Source organism: Hyperolius riggenbachi, chromosome 2 (assembly GCF_040937935.1).
Source record: "Hyperolius riggenbachi isolate aHypRig1 chromosome 2, aHypRig1.pri, whole genome shotgun sequence".
Taxonomy (NCBI): domain Eukaryota; kingdom Metazoa; phylum Chordata; class Amphibia; order Anura; family Hyperoliidae; genus Hyperolius; species Hyperolius riggenbachi.
In genome coordinates, this window is record NC_090647.1 from 121690917 (window position 1) to 121717096 (window position 26180).

A 26180-nucleotide genomic window follows, 5' to 3' on the forward strand; every position below is an offset into this window, starting at 1 on the left:
TATCTGTACTACACGTACAATTCATTATATCATAAGTTGTTTTTTTTCGCTTCAGGTTAGGTTTACAGTAGGATGTTGCATTGTAAAGTTGCAATGCAACAAGAGTTTAACTGTAACGCAGATTAACGATGCGTTACCATCGCATAAAGTAGGTACAGTAAAGCATGCACAAAAAAGAGAACACCGAGAGCCCAATATAGTGTAGTATGTAATGAAATATAAAGGGAAAATTAAAGTGCGAGAATAAGATACTCACAAACCAGGGTTACCTTCCAGACAGCCACTGTACAGGCAGGTGGGAAGATTAGACCTGTCCTCACTCAGGGATAAGAGTCGCTCTCTGTAGATCGGAAAAAAGGGGTAGGTCACCCCTCCACCAGGGGTGGACACAGTGCAAATAGTACAGAACAGAGGCACCAGCAGAATAAAGAAAATTAAAAAGCTTTAAAAATGCTTGGGAGGCAGTGGTGGACTTGTCTCCAAGAAGCAGACACGATAACTCAATTAAGACAAACCATTTTATTGTATATTCCCCAAAAAAAGATGCAACAAAATAGTTTGTCTTAATTGACAGTTATCATGTCTGCTTCTTGGAAGTAAGTCCACCACTGCCTCCCAAGCATTTTTAAAGAGAATCTGTATTGTTAAAATTGCACAAAAGTAAACATACCAGTGCATTCCCCTCTGTCACAATTTCACCGCTCCCCGCCACATTAAAAGTGGTTAAAAACAGTTTTAAAAAGTTTGTTTATAAACAAACATGGCCACCAAAACAGGAAGTAGGTTGATGTACAGTATGTCCACACATAGAAAATACATCCATACACAAGCAGGCTGTATACACCCTTCCTTTTGAATCTCAAGAGATTATTTGTGTGTTTCTTTCCCCCTGTTCTCATGCACTGAAGTTTCAGGCTGCTCTTTTCTTCCTGCAAACAGCTTTGCCCTTGTCTGTAATTCTTCAGTATGTGAAAGCCCAGCCAGCTCAGAGGACGATTTATCCAGCTTGTAAAAGATAAGAGAGAAGAGAGAAGCTGCCCTAATCTAAATAATACACAGGCAGTGTGCATAGAGGGGTCTGGAAGGGGGAGTTCATAGCAGAACCACAACACTGAAGAACTTGGCAGCCTTCCAGACACAGGCCGACAAGTCTGACAGGGGAAAGATACATTGATTTATTACAGAGACTGTGATAGCAGAAAGTGCTGCAGTAAGCCAGAACACATTAGAATAGCTTTTGGAACTTGTAGGATGATAAAAAACAGGATGCAATTTTTGTAACGGAGTCTCTTTAAAGCTTTTCAATTTTTTTTATCCTGCTGGCGCCTCTGTTCTCTACTACTTAGTAAAGCATACAGTCATTGCTGTACCTGGTAACATGTGTGTTTAGAGGTGATGCACTGCAGCAGTGCGTTACCATAAAGCTACACGTTACAATGCGACGCTAACGTTGCACTGTGAGCGTCGCATAGAGCTTTAATTGCATTGTGGTAAGCTGTGTTCTAAAACAGTATAACTCAGCACCGCAACATCCCACTGTGAACCTAGCTTCAATCTCTGGCATCATACTGCTTCCAGTTCTGAATATAGCGTGAAGGTTTGACTGCTATTTATTCTGCACCACAGTCAATAATCTGGTATTTCAGGTGTAGCAGAACCTGTGTGGATAGTGGAAGCTATTCAGTTTGCACGCTGATTAAACAATGTAAAACTGATAGAGGAGGAAAAAAATGCCTGATATCAGTTATTTTATATGCTGGGTTGGATACAGGTGTGGCCAATCCAATTAAAGACTGTTCATTGTAAAAGTTGCAAAGTTCACATCATCTTACACAACAGTGACTGCTATAGATGGAAAATTCCGTATGCTTTGAAATGTATTTATTTTAGTATTTATATAGCGCCGACATATTACGCAGTGCTTTATAGAGCATACCGGTATATTGGACAAAAAGTAGGGATAATAAAAAATTGCATCCTGCAGAAAGAAAACAAAGACAACAGGAGCCCACATGGTGCAGTATGTCACAGTACCAGAAGCATGTAAAATATGCGGATGGATTATACTCACAAAGGTGGGTTGCAGAAGGGCAACCAATCACTAGAAGCAGGTGGAGATGTATAACCCCGACTCCAGATGACCAGACGGAGCTGGTAATGGTCGCACTCGATAAAAAGCAAGCCTCAAATGACCTAAATTGGTCAAAGAGGGATGACCCCCCTCCAAAAACGAGGGTGAAGGCACAGGATGAAAGGGAAAGAGGTGCCCAGAGAAGATAAAATGTGTGTTAAAAACAAGAAAAATGAAAAAAAGTGAGGTGGCTTACCTCAATGAAGACAAAATTCATGTATTAATAGAATTTTATTGCACTGGCAATGCATTTCGTGGGTGCATACCCACTTCCTCAGGCCATTGATTGTGTGCACTGCTATTTGGCCTGAGGAAGTGGGTATGCACCCACGAAACGCGTTGCTAGTGCAATACAATTCTATTAATACGTGAATTTGTCTTCACTGAGGTAAGCCACCTCACTTTGTCATTTTATTTGTTTTTAACACATTTTATCTTCTCTGGGCGCCTCTTTCCCCTTTATCCTATACCGGTATATTGTTTTGTCACTAGCTGTCCCTCAGAGGGGCTCACAATCTAATCCCTAACATAGCCATATGTCTATCTATGTATCGTGTAGTGTATGTATCATAGTTTAGGGCCAATTAACTTATCTGTATGTTTTTGGGATGTGGGAGGGAACTGGAGTGCCCAAAGTAAATCCACGCAGACACGGGGAGAACATACAAACTCCTTGCAAATGTTGACCTGGCTGGGATTCGAACCAGGGACCCAGCGCTGCAAGGCGAAAGACTTGAAATGTTTGGTCGAGTGGAAGAAATTTATCGGATTTGTCATTCCACTTAATAATTGAAAACGTATTTATTGCTTGAGGCAACTGCTCCATCACTGTGCTAGTTTGCATTCAAGCTGGCCACGTGGCCGCTCAAGATGTTGGCCGATGTGGCCAACAGATCAATCCCTCCCAGATGATTATCTTGTCAGAGAGGGTTCTACCTGATCAAATACCAGCATGAAATCTGTACGCACTGTCTGCCGAGTACCCAGGTCTCCAAGTTCATCCTCCCCTCCCTAACCCTGTGTACCCCCCATGCCTCCCCCCACAGGACAGGTAAGAGCTTTGCTGCATACACCGCACGTCAAATGCTGCCAGCGTTCAGATGATCAAATTGGCTAGTTATCGATTTTAAAAAATCATCCACTGTATGACCACCTCAACAAAATTACTGGGCCTCTGTTGGGATAATTGTCTCCCATGTTTGTTAGACCCCTGGATGCTCATTAGTATTGTAGTCGGCTCAGTGCTCGCCACTTTGGTGCAGCTCCATCGGTAAACTACTTTCAATATGCTTTATAAATGCTGACCTTCATTTTATGATACCACCAGTCAGCTTTCTACACGGATAACTTCCTCTAGACTAGAAAATAACAGCAGGAAACCTGAAAATAACAGTTGGAAACTAACAGTCAGGGACAAAAGCTGTACATTTCTTTCCCTCAATCTAAATACACCATCTGATACTTTAGTAAACAAATCACGCAAAGGTTACACTACTTGCGTGGTTATGAGGCTTCTGCAGGTAAATATTCGGTTTTAAAAACACAGTCATGTGACATGAAGCAATTGATGTAAACACATTAAAGCCAGGCTCTGTGGGTGAGGTCGCTGCTACATGGCTTGCACCACTCTGTATGGAGGCGTTGCTCAGACTGAACTTGTGGAGAAGACTACAGCCTGTGTATGCGAAGGTCTGTGGTACAAGAATAAAGGGGCTCCTCCCTGGTTCTCTAAAAGTGTTTTATTTGGCTTCAGCTTCTACTTCTTTCCAACCCCTTTTCATTTATCTGGAATTAAAATGCAAACTTAACCTAGTAAGCCCGAGAAAAGAAGCAAGAACCCTCGGTACATCAAAATATCTAGAGAAAGACCATAACTCAAGTCATACTGTCCATGACTTGTATCATACTCTGAAAATATGTGCTAGTCTTAAAATCCAAAAGCCTAGACTCAAAGGTGCGAGTTTGGCGCAAAGGAGAATTTTCCTTCAATTTTGAGGTACGTGTAAACAAAAGGGAGGGGCTTCCTATTCAGCTGTGGCTGGAAGGTGTACTGGTTAAAGCCTAGTACACGCCATGCAATTTCCTGTCAGATAGATGGGTGGAAACGATCATTTCCGACAGGTCCGACCTGATTTACGATCATTTTTCATAGACGTGATGAGAAAACCGATCAGAAGGAAATTATCTATCGACCCATCTATCTGATGGGAAATTGCATGGTGTGTAGCAGGCATAAGAGCTCTGCCTCTAACACAGGAGACCTGGGTTGAAACCTTAGTTCAGTAAGCCAGCACTTATTTAGAAGACTTTGGGCAAGACTCCATAACATTGCTACTACCTATAGAACACGTCCTAGTGGCTGCAGCTATGGCGCTTTGAGTCCGGAGAGAGAAGGGAAATATACGTTATTTGTCTTGTCTTTATTTTAAATAGCAACAGGTTTCATTTATTAAGGCGAATAGTGATGTGTAATAGCCTTCGGCAACCTGTCTTTGGCTGAATTGTACGCATTCAAAGCTTTACACATAACCTAGACACTTTGAAGTGCTTGATTGTTTCAGTTCATGCATCATATTTTTATGACTGTATGTAGACATGTAGCTACAGGGTGATTCCAAAGATAGCATCAATCACGAGGTGCCCAAATAGCTCTACAGACTGGCATCCTGTGGTAAGAAGGGAAATAACATTCACTAGGATGGAGCTTGTAGCAACATACTGGAAGCAGAACGGAAGTCAAGAGCTGAAGGACCAGTATTTCCTCATGTTCACCACGTCCCATTCTTAAGTGCAGTATTAATTTGTGAGGAGAAAAAAAAAAAGTTAAGGGCGTTGGATCTCATGAGCCCAGCTGGTGGGTGGAGGGGGTTTAAGGTGCGTCTTGAATGAAATCACAAGGAAACCAGATCATTTCCACATAAAAGGACACAAATTGGGCGTCTGTAATCCCATAAAGGCATCTCAAAATACAGGCTACCTTTGGGATACCTCTTTCTAATAGCTCCCTTTGGAGATACAGACTGGTTAACAAGATCTGACAGGTTCTCCACGGTTAAAAACTAGTATGTGCTGCTACTGGCTAGACTCCAGTAGGTTGTGCTGAAATTCAAGCAAAATTATGAAGAAATGTGTTTGAGTAACCCTGTCGTAAGTCTAGTAGGTATGCATCAAATATGTTTAGTACATAAAGTTATGAAACTTAAAAGGAAATGATTCTTCTGATGCAAGATCACCAACTGCCATGCCATCATTGTACTTAGATCCTAGCCCCAATCAGAGCATTACTATTTTCAGCACGGCAGGCTCGCAGCTCTACTGAGTCTCTCAATGATGCGCTCTGCCTCCATCTTGTGAGCAGCAAGAGCAAGCATTGGACCTGCACAGCTGAAAAACCGGTTTGCCAAATTTACATATGACCCAAATGGAGGCTTTCATTGGCTGGAAGTTATTATCAAATGCTCAGTCCTCCCCCAACTTTTGTTTGTTTGTTATACACTGGTAAACTGAAGGGGCCCCTGCTCACACTATAGATGGGGAAACGATTTGGCCAAAAGATAGATCCCTCTCAGATCACAATGTGAACAGAGAGGGATCTATTCCTGACACACACTACACAGATTTTTAATAGATATGTATGTACTAAATACACAAACCTATTTAAAGTGCACCCGAGGTGATATGAAACATGATGAGATAAACATGTGTATGTACAGTACAAAACATTAATAACCAGGCTGTTTTACTGGTTTTATTTTGCTGCCCGAAAGAGTTCATTTCCAGGCATGGAAGTGGCAGCTTCTGTCTTGTCGGTAGCTTGTTGGGAATATAGTAAGCATCACTGCTAAGCAAATTACAGCCATAAAAGTTTTACTGGCAGGCTACAACCTCTGAAGACAGGGAGAGATAAAATACATGAACTATTGACCTCTTTGTAACTCTGGGACACTTATGGGCTGTCACTGATTAGAGACCGGAAAACATTTAACCTACTTTGTAAAGGTTTACGGATAAAATAAAACCCTGGAATACAAAAGTCATTTTTAGTAGAAAGATACAAATAATTGTTTATCATAAGTTTATTTTCACCTCAGGTTCCCTTTAAAGAGTGCAGATGTAGGAGGAAAAGGGTTAACAGAAACAACCTATGGTGCTTCACCACTAGCATCTAGCAAACAATGAATTGTAAGAGAGAGAAGAAGAAAAATTGCAAAGCATATTAGACTGACCTCTGATTACACAAAGTGGTTTCCAGCAAATCAGTCTATTTTACTATTACTCCAGAAACCTAGCAACTGGAATTATAACCCCACAATGCATTGCCTTGTTTCTTAGTTCAAACACCTACTCCAACTAAAGAGGTTTCATCAGTAAAGTCCTACTTCACAGGAACCAGGAGAGCAAACACAAGTGCAGAGCCCTGTCTGCTGATTGCACAAGAGGTTCTGCTCTGTATGTGCCTCTTATCTCCTTTCCTCTCACTCAGGCTATTTATTTACACAGGAATTTAAAGATGGGCACTGAAGTATTTATGCGCCTCATTGAAAGACCCCAAACACTGAGATGGAGCTGTGAAGTTAGCTGAAGAACTAGGATCACATTTCTATCACAGAGCAAGTCACTTCTGAATGAACATAAAGGTAGCATGGCTGCCCATCTTGTAATCGGCAGAGAATTCTACATAGCAGTGAAATACCACAAACACTGGATGGCTGTCTACATGTGATGCCAGCGTGGTTCAAGCCTACTGGCCTGTTCAATTGGACTTTATCCTAGTATTATTATAATTAATATTTTTATTGATATAGCACCAACATCTTCCATAGCGCTTTACATAGTACAAAACAAATAGTGGAGAACATAGATCCATGAGTGGTTCAACACCGTGCACAATCAGGACGTCCAGCAATACGAATGATGATTGGTTGGAGACATCACCAATACTGGTGCATGTTCATATGATAAATTACATTAGAATAAGTAACACTAGCAGGAGGTCCCGGCACTTGTGAGCTTACAATCTAGAGGGTAGTGGGATGGAGACATGACAGAAGGAGACACAGGTGTTAAGGTAGAAATACACTTGTCAATTTGCTATCAGATAGATCCCTCTCTGATCGAATCAGATCAGAGAGGGATCGTATGGCTTCTTTTACAGCAAACAGATTGTGAATCGATTTCCGCCCTAAACCCCCCCCCCCCCCCGCCAGCAATACATTACCGGATCTGGCGAGTCCCCCGTTCTCCGCTGTCTTCTTCTCCGCACTGGGCTCCGAGTCCGGCTGGCTTCACTGAACTTCCTGTCCGGGGACCAGTAGCGGAAGCTCTACTGTTTAAACTTCCTGCCGGGACAGGAAGTTCAGTGAAGCCAGCCGGACTCGGAGCCCAGCTCAGAGAGGAAGACAGAGGAGAGAGAGGGGACACGCGCCGGCGGAACAGGTAATGTATTGCAGCTAGCGTTGGTCGTCGGGCATTCGAACGCCGATATCGATGCACTCCCGACCCGCCGGCGATCGAGCAAAATCTTCCGCACGGACGGATCGACGGGAATGATTAAATTTCGGACGGAAATCGAGCGTTCTGTCAGCGTTTGCGCAACGATTTCACAGCAGATTCGATCACAGTGATCGAATCTGCTGAATATCAGCGGGAAAATCATTAGGTGTATTAGGAGTATGAGGCAGTAAACCTCCAGTGCTACCTATTTTAAATTATAGGCTTGTCTAAACAGGTGTGTTTTGAGAGAGTGAAGATTTCCTGGCTGGGTGCATGACAGACTGGCTCTGGGAGAGCGTTCCAAAGGAGAGGTTATGTTCATGAGAAGTCCTGGATGGCTAGAGGCTAGCCATCAAATGGTTCTGTATCATTATTTATAAAGCGCTGACATCTTCTGCAGGGCTCTTACAGAGTATTTCTTCTTGCCACGAATGCCACATCCCAAAAGCATACAGATAAGTTAATTGGCTTTCCCCTAAAACTGACCCTAGACTACTGTGGACTATGGTAAGGATCAGATTGCAAGATCCCCTGAAAGACATTCAGAGGATCTTGCAATCTAATGCTTACCATAGTCCACAGTAGTCTAGGGTCAGTTTTAGGGGAAAGCCAATTAACTTACCTGTATGCTTTTGGGATGTGGGAGGAAACCTACACAGACACGGGGAGAACATGCAAACTCAGTGCCCCGGCTGGGATTCTAACCCAGCTCTGCAAGGCAAGAGGGTCCCCAGAGTATCCAATAAGTCACCATGCCGCCACTGACCGTGTAGCACAATTCCCTGGCAGTTACCGGCTGTACAACAGTCATTCTACAACCTCAATGCATCCCAGTGCAGTTGGCTTGGCAGATGTTTACAGCATTATTGGATAAATGCCTGTACAACATATATCACACAGTTTAGCTGAACTATGGTAATAGACTTGCACTGGAACTCTATACAAATGTATACAAACTTGGCTGCAATGTAAGCAACAAACACTTGTGCAAAGAGTCTAAATTCTATCAATGTCACCCTAAACCCCACAACAGGGGTTCATAACATTCTAATAAAGACGTGTTGATAGCCTGTTAGCAGCTTTGTACCTGCCTCATGGAAAGGTGGTTGCCACTTGCCAGCAGCTGTCCTGTGACAATTGGGAGGCTGTAACATTGCACTCCAACCATCCAACTAAATGGGGCCTTAGCGCTTACATTACATTGCCTAAGCAAGTGATTAAAAACAACAACAGTTTCTTAGGCCTGGTGCACACTGAGCGGTTTTTGAAGCGTTTCACAAACCGCTTCCGCCTGTGAAAACACTTGGCTAATGTATTTCAATGGAATGGTGCACACCAGTGGTTTGCGGTTTTTAGCAAACCGCAAACGTGGGTCCTGCAGCACTTTTGCGGTTTGCAGAAGCGTTTCTGCCTCCCTCATTGTAAAGTATAGGAAAAGCGCAAACCACTCTGAAAAAACACTAGATCAGAGCCTTTTTCCAGGCGTTTTTGTAACAGTAGCTGTTCACTAACAGCTTTTACTGTAACAATATTTGTAATCTGCTACACAAAAACACTCTAAAAAACGCTAGGCATGTTTAGAAAACCTCTCTAAACATGCTTAGAAGCGCTCTGAAATCTGCTTCAAAAACCTCTAGCGTTTTGAGGATCTGCTAGAGGCTTTTGGTGTGCACTGGGCCTTAGTTATGACTGCAGTTCCTAGCAATGTGAAACTTCAGAAAGCCTCTGCATCCCTCTGACTTCATCATGTGACTTTGTCTTGCGCTTCAAGGTTCTATATAGAAAGCAGACACTGGTGAGCAATGTTTCTTACTGGAAGCAAAACATTCCCTACTGATTCATTGCTTTTAAACCGTAGCTTGAATACCTGCCATGCATAAAAAGTGCAGCTAGCTGCTGTGGCCCTGAATCATTGACCGGTTCTAGGCGTTATCTTTTTTTCTTATCTCTTCTTTATAATACCTTTTTTGCACTGGACAAGTAAAAAAAAAAAAAAAAAAAAAGAAAAAAGAAAAAAAAAAAAAAAACAAATAGTACTAAAAATAAGTTATGCCTGATTAAAGTTTGTTTTTATGTTTCTTCTCTAGTTCTTTAGGTGCTAAAAAAAAAGCATTACAAAGATAAGGCGAGCAAAAGATAAAGTGAGAAAATGGATTGGTATGAATGAAGCCTTTTTTGCTAGTCTAAATAACCTTCCTTCAGTATCAGGAAGACATACAGGCCCCAAGACAACAAAGGAAAGGATTTAATCAAAGAGTCATTTTCAAACTGACCCAGTCAACTTGAGCCCGATTTAAGCATAGCTAGTTATAAGAAGTAGTTCTATTTTTAAAACAATTCTAAGCTGCCAGAAGTATTTTCAGCATGCTGAGGCCTTTAGCAGCAGTAATCACACACTGTCTGCATGGCATGCACCGTGCCTCAGAGATATCACTACGCCCTGTGCTAGGCATGGCTCTATTACCTCATGTAGAATGTAGCAGGGAGGGTCACACCACTTTGAAATTTGGTTCATGTTCCGAAACATTCATGTTGCCTCTCCCAGCTATTGAAGACTTAGTGCTTATTAAATAGTTATATATTTCCAGCAGCCTTCCCCTTCTGATTACTGGTAAGGTAGTGCAGGTGTGTCTTAAAATGCCAATATTCAAGTCTTTAAGGCTGTCTTAAAAACATAAATGATTACCACGGTACACATCACCAAAACAAAAGCATAACACAAATCCATCTACGGTATATCAACTACTATTATGTCATAACCTCTATTCAATTGCAATATAAAAAAGAAAAAAAGGGCACGTGCCTCTCCATCAAGTCCAAGGAAGGTGTGACATGGTGCCATTACTGCAGGAGAGTGGAGTACCAACGAGGAAAGCAGGCTTAGGAAAGATGGGACAAGTGAGCTGTGAACAGGGTGCTAAGAGACCCATCAGCCACCCTGTTGTCAACACACACGGAGGAGGGGGGCAGCCCACACAAACTTCATATCCTGCTTATCGTCTCATGAGGGTGCAATATGTCGATATCAACTTTAACAAATTATTTGCTCCCAAGATAGCGGCCTCACCTTTTACCTGCTCTACACCTTGTCTCAGCACTGGGAAGCATTAAGATACAGTTTGAGGCGTTTTTGGTATTGAGTTGAAGTGGTGGTGGGGATTCGAATGTGTGAAGACCAGTTTCAGGGGTCTTTAAACTGGGTAAGTTCATATTCTGACGGGTGTGGTGGATTAGATCAGTGCTCAATACACCTGGATCCACTGGTTGCACTTTGTGGAGGGGTTTGTTATGTGACCACTGCAATGCGGATTGGTAAAAGCCCAGATAGGGTAATATATTAACCGACTTGTATTGAATTATGTAAAGGACCGCAGCGTCGTATCAGTATTTAGCGCAATTGATTATTGTAGATTTAGTATGGAATACTGGCCCAGAAAACTGATTAAACAACTCTGATTTGGTGTTTAAAGCTTCACAGCAGTTCAAAAAAAAAGCAGATCAACCTATCCCCACTACTAGATATTCAGAATGATCTGCCTACACTGCTTAAAGCAGGAGGATCAGCCATACTATGCCAGGGAAAAAAAAACATATAAGTAGATAAATACTTGATCCACTTACATAACACATGTATTGTACTGTCCACGTTTTGATTTCAGTGAATTTCATATAGTAAATGAAGAGAATTCTGTTCCTGTTGGGAACCATGTCTTTTGCCCACAGTTTGAGGCTAAATACTGATGTCATTTCTTCCCTTGACTTTTTTTTCTTTTCTCCTTCAATCGCTGAGTCCGCTCAGTCTTGCTTGTACACACAAGTAAGCAGAGGATCATGTTTCAGCTAGGCAGGGAAATAAATGGAAGAGGACGAATATAATATAGATAAAAAGAACCCCCAGCATGCAACTGAATGGCAATGGCTATTAAAGGGCCAGTGCTCCTAAGGTATGTGATAACTCCAAACCATAACAGCAGAAAAAGATTTGATAGTTTTGAATGCAGGATTAGCATCTTTATCACTTAATACACTCAGACCAGTTTCTGTTGAAATTTAATTTTTTAGAAGGTGACAATTCCACTTTAAATGATTGGAAGGCAGAGTGAAGCATTATGTATTACACCACTGACAGTGAAGCACGCTGCAGATTGTCATGGTAACTCCCTCCTGCTGTCTCTAGCTTTTTTACTTGCAGTGAAAGTAGTTCCAGTGTTCTGTTTGTACATGCATGTCTAGTTAAAATGTCACATAATGGAACCCTGATCAATAAAACAATATACAGGACTTGCACTATTGATTTGACTGTGTGTATGCTAACATTGAACTAGCTACAGTGAATAATGATCTCTGCTTGAAAAGTAAACGCTTTTAAAGCAGACCTAAACTCTTGCCCAGGACTGAAGGAAAACAGAGAAATGCATCCCGTACGTATTTAAAGAGAAACATACCAGTGCGTTAGGGGACATCTCCTATTACCCTCTGTCACAATTTCGCCACTCCTCGCCGCATTAAAAGTGGTTAAAAACAGTTTTAAAAAGTTTGTTTATAAACAAACAAAATGGCCACCAAAACAGGAAGTAGATTGATGTACAGTATGTCCACACATAGAAAATACATCCATACACAAGCAGGCTGTATACAGCCATCCTTTTGAATCTCAAGAGATCATTTGTGTGTTTCTTTCCCCCTGCAGCTATCTTCCACTGAAGTGTCAGGCTATTTCTTCCTGCAGAGTGCAGACAGCTGTGCCTGTATGTAATTCCTCAGTATGTGAAAGCCCAGCCAGCTCAGAGGAGGATTTATCCAGCTTGTAAAAGATAATAGAACAGAGAGAAGCTGCACTAATCTAAATATCACACAGGCAGTGTGCAGAGAGGGGCCTGGATGGGGGAGTTCATAGCAGAACCACAACACTGAAGAACTTGGCAGCCTTCCAGACACAGGCCTGACAAGTCTGACAAGAAAGAGATAAGTTGATTTATTACAGAGATGGTGATATTAGAACGTGCTGCAGTAAGCCAGAACACATTAGAATAGCTTTTGGAACTTGTAGGATGATAAAAAACAGGATGCAATTTTTGTTACGGAGTCTCTTTAAAAAATTTAGCCTGTCTAATTCCCCCTCATCTGTGTCTAATGACAAGTTGTAATTTGATCTCTCAGCTGTGTCAGCTGGCTGCCTTGGCAGAGCAGCTGATTTGTAAACACAAAATTTTAACCCTATTCCATAAAAGCAAGAAGTAGATTCACTGCAGATTTAGGCTGCTTTCACAGTAAGACGTTACAGGCGCATGTTAGTGCAGCCTGTATCGCATCCCAACTCACAGCAATGATCAATGGGCTGTTCAGTGCCCACGTTGCATTACATTGTAACGCAGCACGTAAGCTGAAAGTGCTGCATGCTGTGCGTTATGCTAGACTGTGCGCACATGCTCAGTAGTGTTGGAGGTCTTCCCTCCTCCTCCTCGGCCAGGCACATGGCTAATTAATATTCACTGCACGGTGTGACGTGCAGCGTTTACTTCCTGGAGCGCCGCTCTGTGCGGCGATTGGCTGGCGGGACCACGTGATGCCGCATGCGTCCAAGAGCATGCATCACGGACGCCAGAGTGAGCTGCACAACGCGGCTCACTCTGACGTCCACATCCAAGAGCCCCAGGCGTTGCATTAGGGGCACGTTATGCGACCGTAACGTCCCCTAAAATGCAACGTCCTGGTGTGAAAGTAGCCTTATTGAAGGATTTGTATCAGCTGTAACAAAGAAATATTTTTTTTTAAAGGTTATGATGCTGTTGCTTATGTTTTAGAGCAGAGAGGAAGTTGTATGTTCAGGTATGCTTTAACATGCCCCCACTGCTTGTAAAGTGTCCCCACCCCCACCTTCCATTTGTAAAAAGTGTACCGTATCAAGCGGCTGCGCTCCAATTTAATTTGCGGAGCTTACGGATTTTGTCGAGTGCAAGGGCATCGCAGTTAACATTGGAATCATGGTGCCCCTTTTCTACCGGCGCCAAACGCTTTTCATGGTGCATTTTTTGTTCGTTTGAAATAAATGTTTCAATACAAAATGTGTTGCCTGCAGCATTTTCTCACGTTTCTGTAGTGATCGGGATACAGTGCTTATGAAAACGCTGATTACGATCATCAGGAATCGCAAGAGTGTACAGTGATTTTACCGAGCTAATCGCAGCAAAATCACCCGCGCAAAACTGTAGCATTAAGCGCTACCGTTTTGCCAATTTCAAGTGTGAATGGGCCCTTAGTCACATAACCAAAGGTTTAAAACAGCATTTGTAGTTGCAGAAACCTTGCTCGACATAAAGTAAATAACATAGTAAACAAGATGCCTAAATATTAACAGGTAGTTTCTTTAGCACTTAGCCAAGACTTGACCTTGCAGCTGAATTTACATTATACGCTGTGAATTTTAACACAATGCATACAATATGCAATTATATCAGTCACTGCATTGAAAGAAATATCAGATGATGCGGATAGGGCTGTGAAGTCGGAGCAATTTTGGGTACCTGGAGTTGGAGGTTTCGTAAATTGAGGAGTTGATTTTTGTACCAACTTCACAGCCCTGGTAAGTATTAGACTAAGGAGTCGGCGTTGAGGAGTCAGAGCAATTTTGGGTACCTGGAGTCGGAGTTGGTGGTTTCATAAACTGAGGAGTTTGCTAATATGTGACACTGCATACTGAGAATTTTTGCATGCGTCTAGCATCATTGACAGTCATTACAAGGGAAGCGAATGCATGGTGTGAAATTCTGTAGCAAAAGATCAGCAGCAAGCTGTCCGATTTTTGGCAAGGATTGGAACGGACTGTGAACAAACTGCATTCAATGCAAATATTCCATTGAAATTGCATTGCTTTCAGTACGAATGCAAATTTTCGCAATGCCATTTCGCTTTGGATTGTTTGAAAATGCAAGATGAGCATATCTGCAACTCTAATATACATGTCGATAATCACAGCTTCAATATTCAATATTGCAATTTAATAAGTTACGCACAAAAATCTAAACAACTGTTCCGCCATTAGAATCTACAGAACAGTTTAGCCTCAAATTCTTTACGTCTGTGAATGCATAAAAAAATACTTTGTTTCAGAAACAAAAAGTTTTCTGAGCCGTACGAACGTGCGTCATACACCCTGTGTTTACATAGTATAAATGCTGGAATGCAAGAAAAATAAACTCAATTCCACTTACTAATTGTCGAGTAAATATTTTTGTTATATCCCATTGACCGAATTAAAGGAACAGTACATCCCTCCATAAGGGCCTGTGAACGAATTTAGGCCTCAGTTATATTCTAGCCAGAATCATAATCTGGTCTACACTATACTGGATTGGCAACTTGTACCGTCACAGCGGATCTGATGTACGTTACTAAAAGATCTGCCGTGTCGGTTTTAGTACCGCCTGGTATCTGTTGTAGCACGTGTTTTTGACAACAGGCAGCAAGGGAGACCTGACGACAACTTCTGCATTTTTAGTACTGGGAGGGGTCTTTATTTTTACAGTACTCAGGAAGAACAGTCGTGTGTGCAACAGCTGCTGCCATTTTTGTTCAATTTCTTTCATTATTCTTCTTCTTCCACCAACTTAGATTATTCATCCAAGATGGCGAGTTTACAGAACCCAGACAGGAAATGTGTCTTGTCCTATTTCAGTTGAATGCACTAGCATGACTGTAATTTGTTTCTGTAGAATTTCATTGTCTTTCATAGCGTATGTGGTGTATGGAAAAGTCTTACCAGGTATGACTTTGCACTCTCCTGCCACCAAAGGCGTATCTACGGGGGTACAGGTATGGTATGTGCCATGGGCTCATTATACTAGGGGTGCTGCTCTGTAGCATTCCGTTCGTTAGTTTTTATCTGGTGGTCATCCTTCTGCTTAGTTACATTATTTCGGGGGACAAGCTGCCCAACTGTAATTTGGGAAACATGTACAGTCTGACCTATTGCCATACTTTATTTTTACAGTTCATAATTCACGTCAACTTGGACACAACCAATTCAACTAGACTAAAGGTGCCCATACACTCGTCAGATTGGCAGCAGATAGATAAGAAATGCATCTGATGATCTATCTGATGCGCTTTTAGAACATTTTTTACCAGGATAGAATTCCAATAGATTTCAGTTTGAAATCTATTGAAATTCGATCTGATGGCATTTTTTTTGCCATCAGATTTCCATTAAGGCCAATGCAAACTGATAAGCAATCTCATCAGATCGACCTAAATTTTCCACCCTGCCAGTTCGATGGAAATCCATTGAAATCGATCGAAATCGGCCATCGATCGGTCGGCCAGAAAATCGGCTGAGTGTATGGGCCCCTTAAGACTACAGCTTAAATGGTTTGGATGGTGACACCTCCTCCTCCTCCTCTACACCCAGGTGGATTTCAGTCTTAGCCATAGGCGCTGTTTTCCATAGATGCGTCTCTGCCAACCACAAGACAACAGAAAACTGACATATCTGAATGGATTGTCCTTTATTTGTTTTAGTTATCACTCTTCGCTTCCACTAGGTGGCTGCAATTTGTAAATATACAAGTAATGTTTCTCACTTAAAATGAACCCGAACTGACCTGTTTGTATCTTTGTATCTGTAGACCGATTTGTAAAATAGGACTTTTCTAGAATTGCACATTCAAATTTTGTTTCAGGAGTGAAAAAAAATATCTAGGTTTCAAGATGTAATTATCACACATGCATCTGCTGCTGCTCTTTATAATGTATTCCGTTCCAATACAGTAATGATAAAAAAACTGACCCTCTCACTTGTCCCTCTGACAGGAATGTTGACCACAGCCACACACGTTTTAGGGCCTCTTATTAGTTATCAGAGGTAGCTGTGCTTATTTAATTTTTTTTAAGGGAAAACAAAGGAAGGTTCTATCAGGACTGCGGAGTTGAAGTCGGAGCAATTTTGGGTACCTGGAGTCGGTGGTTTCCTAAACTGAGGAGTTGGAGTCGGATAAGGTTGGTACCAACGCCACAGCCCCGTTAAGTACTAGACTAAGGAGTCAAGTCAAGGAGTCGGAATAATTTTAAGGGGCCTGGAGTCGGAGTTTGTGGTTTCATAAACTGAGGAGTCGGATGATTTTTGTACCAACTCCACAGCCCTGGGTTCCATGTAGGATTGCTGCTACAGTATTCATACACTTCATTATCTCATCATGGTGACTTCAGACACCCTTTAACTTGATTTTTGTTCCAAAATCTATTTTAAGCACTGAACCTCATAAAATAATAAGGAATAGAAAAAGTACATGTCCTCATCACCATTTATCCAGTTTAACAGAGAGCAGAACATCTCACACTACAAATGGTATGAGTAACGCAATATGCAGTCTAATGAATGAGTTTGTAGAGTTCTGCAGACTGCAGGGTGGGGGTGGAAGAGAGCGTTATGCATCTTGAATTCTATTTATGTGCATCCTGTCTTCCCCCCTCCAGATCAGCTCAGATTTCCTCTAGTGGTATCAATAGCAGAGAAGCTCACATACAACTAACCAGTTTGGCCTTTGCATTACTTCCTTTAACCGCTTCAGCTCCAAAAAGAGCAGCAAGAAAACATTACAAAGAGCACGCTTCCCGTACCCCAGGGACTGCAATAGGTCGCTCGCTGAACTTGAATACAAGTATAAAAATAAACACTCTGGTACTCTGTCCCCCTCCCAACGTTGACATGACGGCAAGAACATTTTGTTTGATGCAAGGGACTCTAGATCTGCTATAGTCCCATACAGCACAGAAGCAAATGTCTGCTTAGTGCACAGATGAAAGATATACTTCAGCAGTAGTGACTACTGAGTCATAATGATGCTCCGCTATCATGTGATGCCAACAGCAATATGCAGAGTAACAGCACTGACTTGCAGGAAAGTCCTCCAAGAGCAACACAGAAAAAGCTCAACAAGAGGAACTCAACATCAGCAAGCAGTCTACTAGACAAGACAAATGACATTTATATTGTGCTTTTCTCCTGGAGGACTCAAAGAGCCAGAGCTGCAGCCAGTAGGGCGCGCTCAGTAGGCAGTAGCAGTGTTAGGGAGTCTTGCCCAAGGTCTCCTACTGAATAGGTGCTGGCTTACTGAACAGAAAGAGCAGAGATTTGAACCCTGGTCTCCTGTGTCAGAGGCAGAGCCCTTAACCATTACACTATCCAGCCGCTAATGGTGGATGTATAGCGAACAATCTGAATGATTAATCTGAGAAATCTACTAGATGAGGGGTGTCAAACTCAAATACAAAGTGGGCTGAAATTGTACACTGGGACCAAGTCGAGGGCCAACCTCAATGTCTACTGGCCACCATCCTCCATTACAAAGTTCCCAGGTGTATAATGGCCCCCTCCAACCCATATACTGTTCCCTGGTGTCTATAAAGGCCCCCACCCTCCCCTATACAGTTCCATAGTGTTTAGTGCATTCCCCCTACCTCCCCCACATGGATTCCCTGCTATTCTAGGGTTTCAACTAAAATATAGCTTCCCTGGTGGTCTAGAGTGGGCCAAACATAATGCAAAGCGGGGAAACCACTTGATGGCCATATTTAATGGCTCCGAGGGCCAGATTTGGCCTGCGGGCCGAAGTTTGACATGTATGTACTAGATGAAATGGATACAATTGAAAAAACAGCAGTCTGCTCCACAGACTGTAAAATTCAATGCACTTAAACAAAAAAACAAACAAACAAGAAAATGGTAGCTAAAGCTCGGTTCCCACTTGCAATAGTCCGGCGCATAGCTGAGGGGACAAGTTTGGTGTCTCTTGGCATTCTCGTCCTAATATATTTCCACCATAGGTCTCTATGGGAAACATCCACTGGTCCAGGAAAAATGCAGCAGATGGGACTTTACTTTCTGTTTGCCGCAAACAATGCAACAAAGGGATTAGTTTTCAAGTGGAAGCAGACCTACAGGCAGGGCTGTGGAGTAAATACAAAAATCATCGACTTCAACTCCGACTCCTCAGTTTATGAAACCACTGACTACGAGTCCAGGTACCCAAAATTGCTCCGACTTCTCAGTTTATGAACCACAGTTCTTATAGGGCTATGGAGTGGGTGCAAAAATCATCCGACTTCTCAGTGTATGTAACCACCGGCTCCACGTTTCCCAAACATTGCTACAACTCTCCGACTCCACAGCCCTGTCCATAAGTCTCCGTTGGATCTGTTCGCTCAGTTTTGCTGCACTTCGGAAATGGTACATTTTGCTTGCAAATGGAAACCAGCCTAAAGAAAGCATGTGAGAATATCAAAGGTTTGGTTAAACAATCAGAGCAAACATTAATTGGAACCCATGTCAGACCCACAGAAGTCCAGCAAATATGCATAACACCTCAAATGCAGAGATTGTTGGTTCTACATATCCACCAAGGTGAGGTGTAAGAAAGCCAGTCTCATTCTTGGGTCCCTAATCTAAACTTGCATGCATCCATTGTTAGTGTAGGGACCCCAGAATGGGGCTCACCTTGCTGTGGCTCTCCAGCTCACTCTTATGTCAGAATTCATGCTTTAAAATACAGAAAACTGCTGTCAGCTATAGTCAACCAGCAGTACCAAGTGCAGTAGTTGTGTTTCATTTACATTTTGCTTTTTAAATCCTCCTCAGATGGCCAATCATAAAGGATTGTACAGTCCAAAAATTTTTTTACGTTTAAATCCTAATTTTGAGTCAAATTTTTTTCAGGCTATTATTTTCCTCCATCTAATTTTACAGATTACATAATTATGACATTAATACTATCCCTCAGAGGAGCTCATGATTGTATTTCTGCTATAGCTTTAGTCTATGTACACAGGTTGGATTAAACTTGGCCGAGGTGGACGCTAAGGACAGTCTCAGGTGAGTTAAGCATGTGCGCAGAAGCTCCCCAACCTTGCCTAAAGATCTGGCATATGGCATCGACTTAAGATGCCAGGCCAACAGTGAGTACATGGTTCTCCTCCTCCTCCCCCCCCCCCCCCCCCAGTGGAAGCCCCACTGTCATGGGTTGGCACTTCTCTCCCCTCCATAGCATTGGGCGCATCACTAGCCTCTGGGCTAATCAACTGTTTGCTAATACCTACAGGCAACGGCAACTGAGGCTATAGTCAAAAGACAAATACACACTTTTGAGTGGCAGCATTTCAATGAGTGCTGTCCAGATATACTGCTCAGCTCTTGGCCAAGCAATGGAGTTACATATAGGGATGGGGGGCATGCAGGTGACACCACACTGTGGGAACTGTCTTTGATACCCCCATAGAACAATATGTGACCGTGTGAGAGGGATCTATCCTGAGTGATCTCTGAGGAGGCCAGCAACATCCAGGAACACCTTTACACACTTTAGAAGGAAGTCCAGAAAGGCAGACAGCCTTTGCTGAGTGTTTTCAGTTTTATTTTACACACAATAATTCCTTATATGCAAATTTTTGAAAAGGAAACCAGGAAAGAACTGCAACATATTTTAGAGAGGACTTTCCAATGTTCCCAGCACAGCTACTAGTAAATACTCCCTGGGAATTTTCATTTCAATAGCTGTAAATGAGCGTGGTACCTAACTGACAGGAATGTGAGGTCAGAGCAAGGTACATTCCTGCACCGGCATGTGCTGCATCTGCTCCTGGAAACTAGAGCGACATCCCAGCAGCAACAACCTAAAGGTAATGAGTGGATTTACCAAGGGGTACACTATGGCAATTATGGGACGTTCAGTGCAAAGTTGCACATCGGAGCTGTAACTACAAATCATACCCCCACCCTGTGGAGTCAGTACAAAAAGCATCTGATGTTTATGAAACCACAGACTCCAGGTACCCAAAATTGCTTAGACTCGTACTCACTCCTTAGCTGTGAAGTCGAAGAATCATCCAACTCTAACTCCACAATTTTTGAAACCACCAACTCCGACTTCAGGCATCCAACTCCTTAACTCCGACTCCAACTCTATAGCCCTTCCCCACCCCAGGTAAACTTTGGTGGGGATTTCCTATGTTCTCACCCCCTTCCCTTTCCTCAGTGGTGACCATCTACTACAGCTCATATAACAAGTGTGGCCACCAAGACTCCTGCATCTGGCTATTGGAGTGAGTGAAGGAAGTTTGGGCCACCCATGATGTTGTACACTGCTGATCTCTAGAATTAAACAACGACAATGGCACATGAGGATGAATTCGGTGATTACATTTCCAAAACAGGCAGGTCAACATACCCTGTCACAAACACACAATGTATAAAACTGAGATATAACAAATAAAGTGTATTGCTTAAAGACCAGTCCAACTTTGCTTAACCGTTCTGTCACGACAAACTTTCCACAATCACTAAAGACCTGATCAAAGCAAAAGGAAACACTCAAGTATAAAATACAGTGGCTTATAGCACAGCCATCTGAAATGTACTCCATCTGTCTTGAATTCTTGATATTCCGAAGTTGGTTACATGGAACTGGCTCAAGCTAAGACAGGAAGTGATGTAATCTCCCCAGCAGGGACGCAGACAACAGTTGAAGCGTGAGAGATAATAATCCTTTCTGAGTAGAGTCATCCTTTCCAGCTTGTTCTATTTGAGAACAGAGGCGCCAAAAGAATAAAAACAGTATTTAAAAGTTTTAAAATTGCTTAGGAGGCAGTGGTGGACTTACCTCCTACAAGCAGGCACAACAAGCTGTGTATTCAAAAGGGTACATTTATTGGTAAACTCCAAAAGTAGATAGCAACGAGTTTCGCAGGTCAAACCCGCTTCATCAGGCAAATACAGGAAGGAGTATACAACAGCAGTATGTCCGGGTAGCACCTGGCGCCTCCTTTCCAGCTTCTACTTCTGTCTGTCTTTTTAACCCTTGCTGCCTGCCCCTTATAGGTTTAACTGTAGGGCAGGTCAGTCAGGAGCGACTATGTGACTCCCCAAAAAACAAAATAGTCCTATAAAACAGAACCTATAAAGCAACATTCTAATGTGGCTTTATAAATAGGCCTATTCGCAATATCAGGATGGGTAAATGGTTGGTTTTAAAGCTAAACGAACCCCAAAATAGAATAAGGCTAACAGCACTGAGGTTATTAAGTGAACATAAGCAAAGTGGTGGACTTTTTTTTTTTTTAAACCATTGCTTCCTGCCATTTGTACATTTAACTGTAGGGGGCAGGTCAATCAGATGTGACCATGTGACTTGCAAGAAAAAATACCACAAGCTAAACTACATTTCCCAGCATTAAAAATAGAAATGTGACTGAGGGTGGTGGCAGAGGAGGGTGGTGGCAGCATGGAAATAGTTTGCCATGTGTTGATCTAGGTGTGCAACCAACTCATCCATCATTTCAAGAAAGGGGTGGGAGCTTGTGTCAGGCACTATGCTGGCACAGCCTGCTGAATCTTATAGTTCACAGGAAGTGAGATTTCAAGACCCCACTTAATAAATAGCAAACCAGCCAGTGCAGAAGTCTAGGATCTGCATGGATAGGTGTACAGTTGCAGGCAAGCACAGCTATAAAACAGAGGTTTACATTTCAGAATGCTAACAGAATTTAAACATAATAATAATGATGATGTCATTTTATTCTTAAGTTAACATTACATTATATAATACGGTTTACTCATTACTGTCATACAACACCATTGTTTATAGCAATTCACAAACATAGCTAAAAGCCAGCAAATGTCTACTGGAAAAGCACACCAAACACACACTACAAAAGAAGCACTTTGGTTGTCCCCAAAAAGTCAACCTTCACTTGACCCAGAACTGTGTAGAGTGCATTACGATCTGCCATCCTACCTTACTGTGAGAAATATCCTCTTTATTCACGAGCAGAAGTGTAAGAAATCCTAAATACCAATCCAGGTGAATTGCAAAAAGCAATGCATCCTTTCCCCAGTCCTCCTCCCATCACAGCTTTGGATCTGATGTTTCTAAAAGATGCTTTCCCATGCTTTTGTTACAGCGAGGTAACACCCACTGGGAAATGGGACATTGCCCTAGGCTCCTGTAATCACCCTACGCAGGTCCAACCCGTGCCACCTCTCTGGCTAGACAAGCTTAGCAAGAAGAGAATGTGCCTGCCCTGCGCCTTGCCAGTGAGCACAAGAGAGAATGTAGCAAAGGTAAACCTGGGACTTACTGAGTGTGAAGACCTTCAGACTGCCTCAAATGTATTGCTACCACTTCTAACGTACAGTATCTTTTAAGAGGCACTCTGCAGAATATTACTAAATCAAGTAATGGAACCAAGCAATGCTTCCTATTTATACAAGTAAAATGCCAGTTGCTAGCAATGGTACCATACAAGACATTATGTGTGTCACTTCTATGTCCCCTCTTCCGTTGATAGGGGTTTTAGAAGGGTTGTGAAGGCTTGTGTAGTCTTCTAGGAAAGATATGCAAGTAGCTGAGGAAGTCAATATTTATCTACACCACAGGTGTCAAACTCAAGGCCCGCGGCTGAATGCGGCCCTCCTTGCCATTTTATGTGGTTCTCAACAGCTTGTGCATCATTGAAAGGAGTAAAAGAACAACTGCACACTGCCTTCTCGTTCAGAGGAGCACACCGGTGACAGGGTTTCTAGTTGGAACATTGTCAGTTTGAGCCAGGGTGCAGCAGAACCCTACAGGACCCCTCAGCATAAATAGCATGGGGCCCCCTCCTGCTATCCAAACCCAATTGTGTGGCTAGTAAAACACAACCTGACACCCTCCCCCCACATTGCAGAGTAGCAGTGTAATATTTACTTGCTGCAGCGATGCGTCGGGTCTCTTCTGTTCTAACCCGCAGCTGCACGCTCTGTGCTTCCATACTTCCAGCTTCTGATCACATGACATGCATTTGGAGCCAGAAATATGCAGCATAGAGCACATGGCTGTCAGGAAGATCACAGGAGTTCTGAAGCGGCACTGGAGCAAGTAAATATTAGACTACTCCAGTGCGCTTCTCTACTGAAGGGGGAGGAGGATGCCCCCACAGTCGCTATAGTTACGACACTTAAGTTTCAGACAGTTCAATAAATGTTAAATCTTGATAATTTGGTCCCTGATATTACGTAGATGGGTGTTTATTTTTTTTCAATTAAAGATATTTAATTCTTCTACTCAGTTGCACCATTAGCTATAGACAAGACAGAAGGAGCACATCTGACCTTTGGTTTTTATCCAGACCAGACATGAGTAGATTGTAAGCTAACAAGGTCAGGGTGCTCTATTCATTATTTTTTGTAAGTGCTGCATTTTTTGTTAAGACACTCTGCATTAGTCACTGTCACATTTGTGTTATGTTATTTACTTCCTTTATATTTTTTTGTTCCTCACTTTGGAAGACCCATAGAAATGATATTTGTAATAACAGCAGAAGGGAATCTTTAGTAATAAAAAAAAAAAAAAAAAAAAATAGATTTTAAAAACTTACCTGGGGCTTCTTCTACCACCCCTGGAATGCTACTGTGCCCACCACATCCTCCTGAACCCCTCCAGCCAGCAGCGGCGACCCCCGCAAAGCTGGTCTACTGTGCATGCTCCCAAGATGGGAGCGTTCTGCGCATGGGCAGTAGGAATACTTTGCATGCACACAACACTCCCAGCCCCGGGAGCGCGACCAGGGTGCTTGTGCGTGCGCAGTTGCCGCCAACTGGTCGCGAAAGCCCAGCTTTCTGGGGATCGCTGCTGCTGCCCAGAGGGGATCAGGAGGACATTGTGGGCACAGTAGGAGTCCAGGGGGGCTGGAAGAAGCCCCAGGTAATTTTAAATCTTTTTTTTGTTTTTCTACTTAAAGAGGAGGGAAGGAGTACAACCTCGTCCAGGTTGTTACTACGTTTTGGGTCCCCACTAGACAGGCCCGGATTTACATTACAGGAGCCTATAGGCACCTTAGCTAGGACTAAAGGTGAGGGAAACCACAAAAGCTGAGCAGACGTTCTACATCTAAATATATGTTTCTCACTGCTGCCTCAATTTCAACAGTAATTCTTGAAAATTATTCTCTGTTGGGACACAGATAGAAATATAGACCTAAAAGAAGAAGTTCTTCTTTTCCACCTGTCCAGGAGCTAAAATAAACATTGTGGGTAGAAATAGGTTTTTAGCATGTCTGACCTAATGTACTAAGTACTTAGAAGGCTCGAGCTAAAAGTGTCCTTCCCATCTTCTCTTCTGTGGTCTATGTCTGGACAGAGCTCGTCTTCATTAGTTGCTAATTGTGTTTTCAGAAATTGTAAGGCTAAGAGAAAATTACCATAAAAGCCACACACCCATGCTCATTATAAACATGCTTCTATTATAAAAGCCTTTTATATAGTTTAGTTCCCACAGAAATCTCCAAAGGGGTGGAGACACAATCAGGTTAATTTAAGCCTCTGAGTCATTTTATATATAGAGATGATATTTTTGGTAGTAGGATGCTTGCAGGCTTCTAAACATCGTTCAAAAGCATTACTGTCAAGACGTGTCTCAGAACTATCATCTAATTAAAAACAACACAGGAAAAAAAAAAAAAAATAATGGAAGCAACAAGCAATACAGGCCTCATCTTATTTTTAAACCAGCTACAGACAAAATCAGTTTTATCATGCATGCTCGACTAGACCGCCGAACCATTTTCTTAGTTATCATGTTATACTGTATATACGGTACCTTAGTATCCGTGCCAGAGACAAAATAATGATGATTAGACTGGAGGTATATTTTCTTTAAAGAACCATTGGCTACAGGAGTTTGATTGGACTGAGATCTTGATGGTTTAATGCTCCATGTGATTAGTTCTCGTAAGCATTAATAAATGGTCAATAAACACCTGTGACTACATTTATCTTGATAAACACACTCAGGGCCTAAAGGCTCATACACACGCTCAAGAAAAGTCTTTTAAATGCACGATTATCAAACAACCTTGACAACTTTTGTCATGCAAAAGACGTTCAAACGACAAGGTGTCATCACTGATAAGAGGCGACCAAAAAACTGAGAAGACGCAGCTCAAGTCAATCCAACTGTTGGATTGACTTGAGCTGCATCTTATCAGTCGTTGGTCGCCTCTTATCAGTGATAACACCTTGTCGTTTGAACATCTTTTGCATGACAAAAGTTGTCAAGGTTGTTTGATAATCGTGCATTTAAAAGACTTTTGTTGAGCGTGTGTATGAGCCTTTATAGTCCATATTAAGGTAAAGCTAGCGAGCGAGCGAGGAAAATATGGTTTAAAATACAACACTGGAGGCTGAAATAAGTTTTACATGGATATCAAAATATTTTTGTATAAATCTAACAGCATAGCTGCGTTCTCCAATTCAAACTAAGTTTATATCCAACCATGCAGTTTGGATGGCCAGGAATGTACAGTGGACACGTAGACTTTCTCTCTGAGAAATAAGTTAGAATAAGTTAGAAAATCCATTCACTCACATCTTAGAGCATGCTTGTCCAATGTTGAGGAACAGTGGGCTCTACACAACCTACATGTCCACCAAAATGAAAGTGAATTAACAGTGTTATGGTGCTATCTGGTCTCCCACATAATAAGGAGAGACCAGAGACCAGAAAGCCACCACTGTCCAGGATAACAAGGT

At 42.3% G+C, this 26180-nt stretch overlaps 1 protein-coding gene across 6 annotated transcripts in view; it reads right to left on the reverse strand.

Moving 5' to 3' along the window:
* Positions 1-26180, reverse strand: part of HDAC7 (histone deacetylase 7) — a 462051-nt gene that overhangs the window by 97090 nt on the left and 338781 nt on the right. Inside the window, exon 1 of one of the 6 annotated variants that reach the window (XM_068267315.1) lies at positions 22408-22524. The exons of 4 other annotated variants lie outside the window; for them this stretch is intronic. The gene's annotated coding sequence lies outside the window, so the exon portion shown is untranslated. Of the gene's footprint in view, positions 1-3436; positions 3487-22407; positions 22525-26180 lie in introns of those variants that run through there. One more of the 6 variants, XM_068267316.1, reaches the window with a different exon arrangement.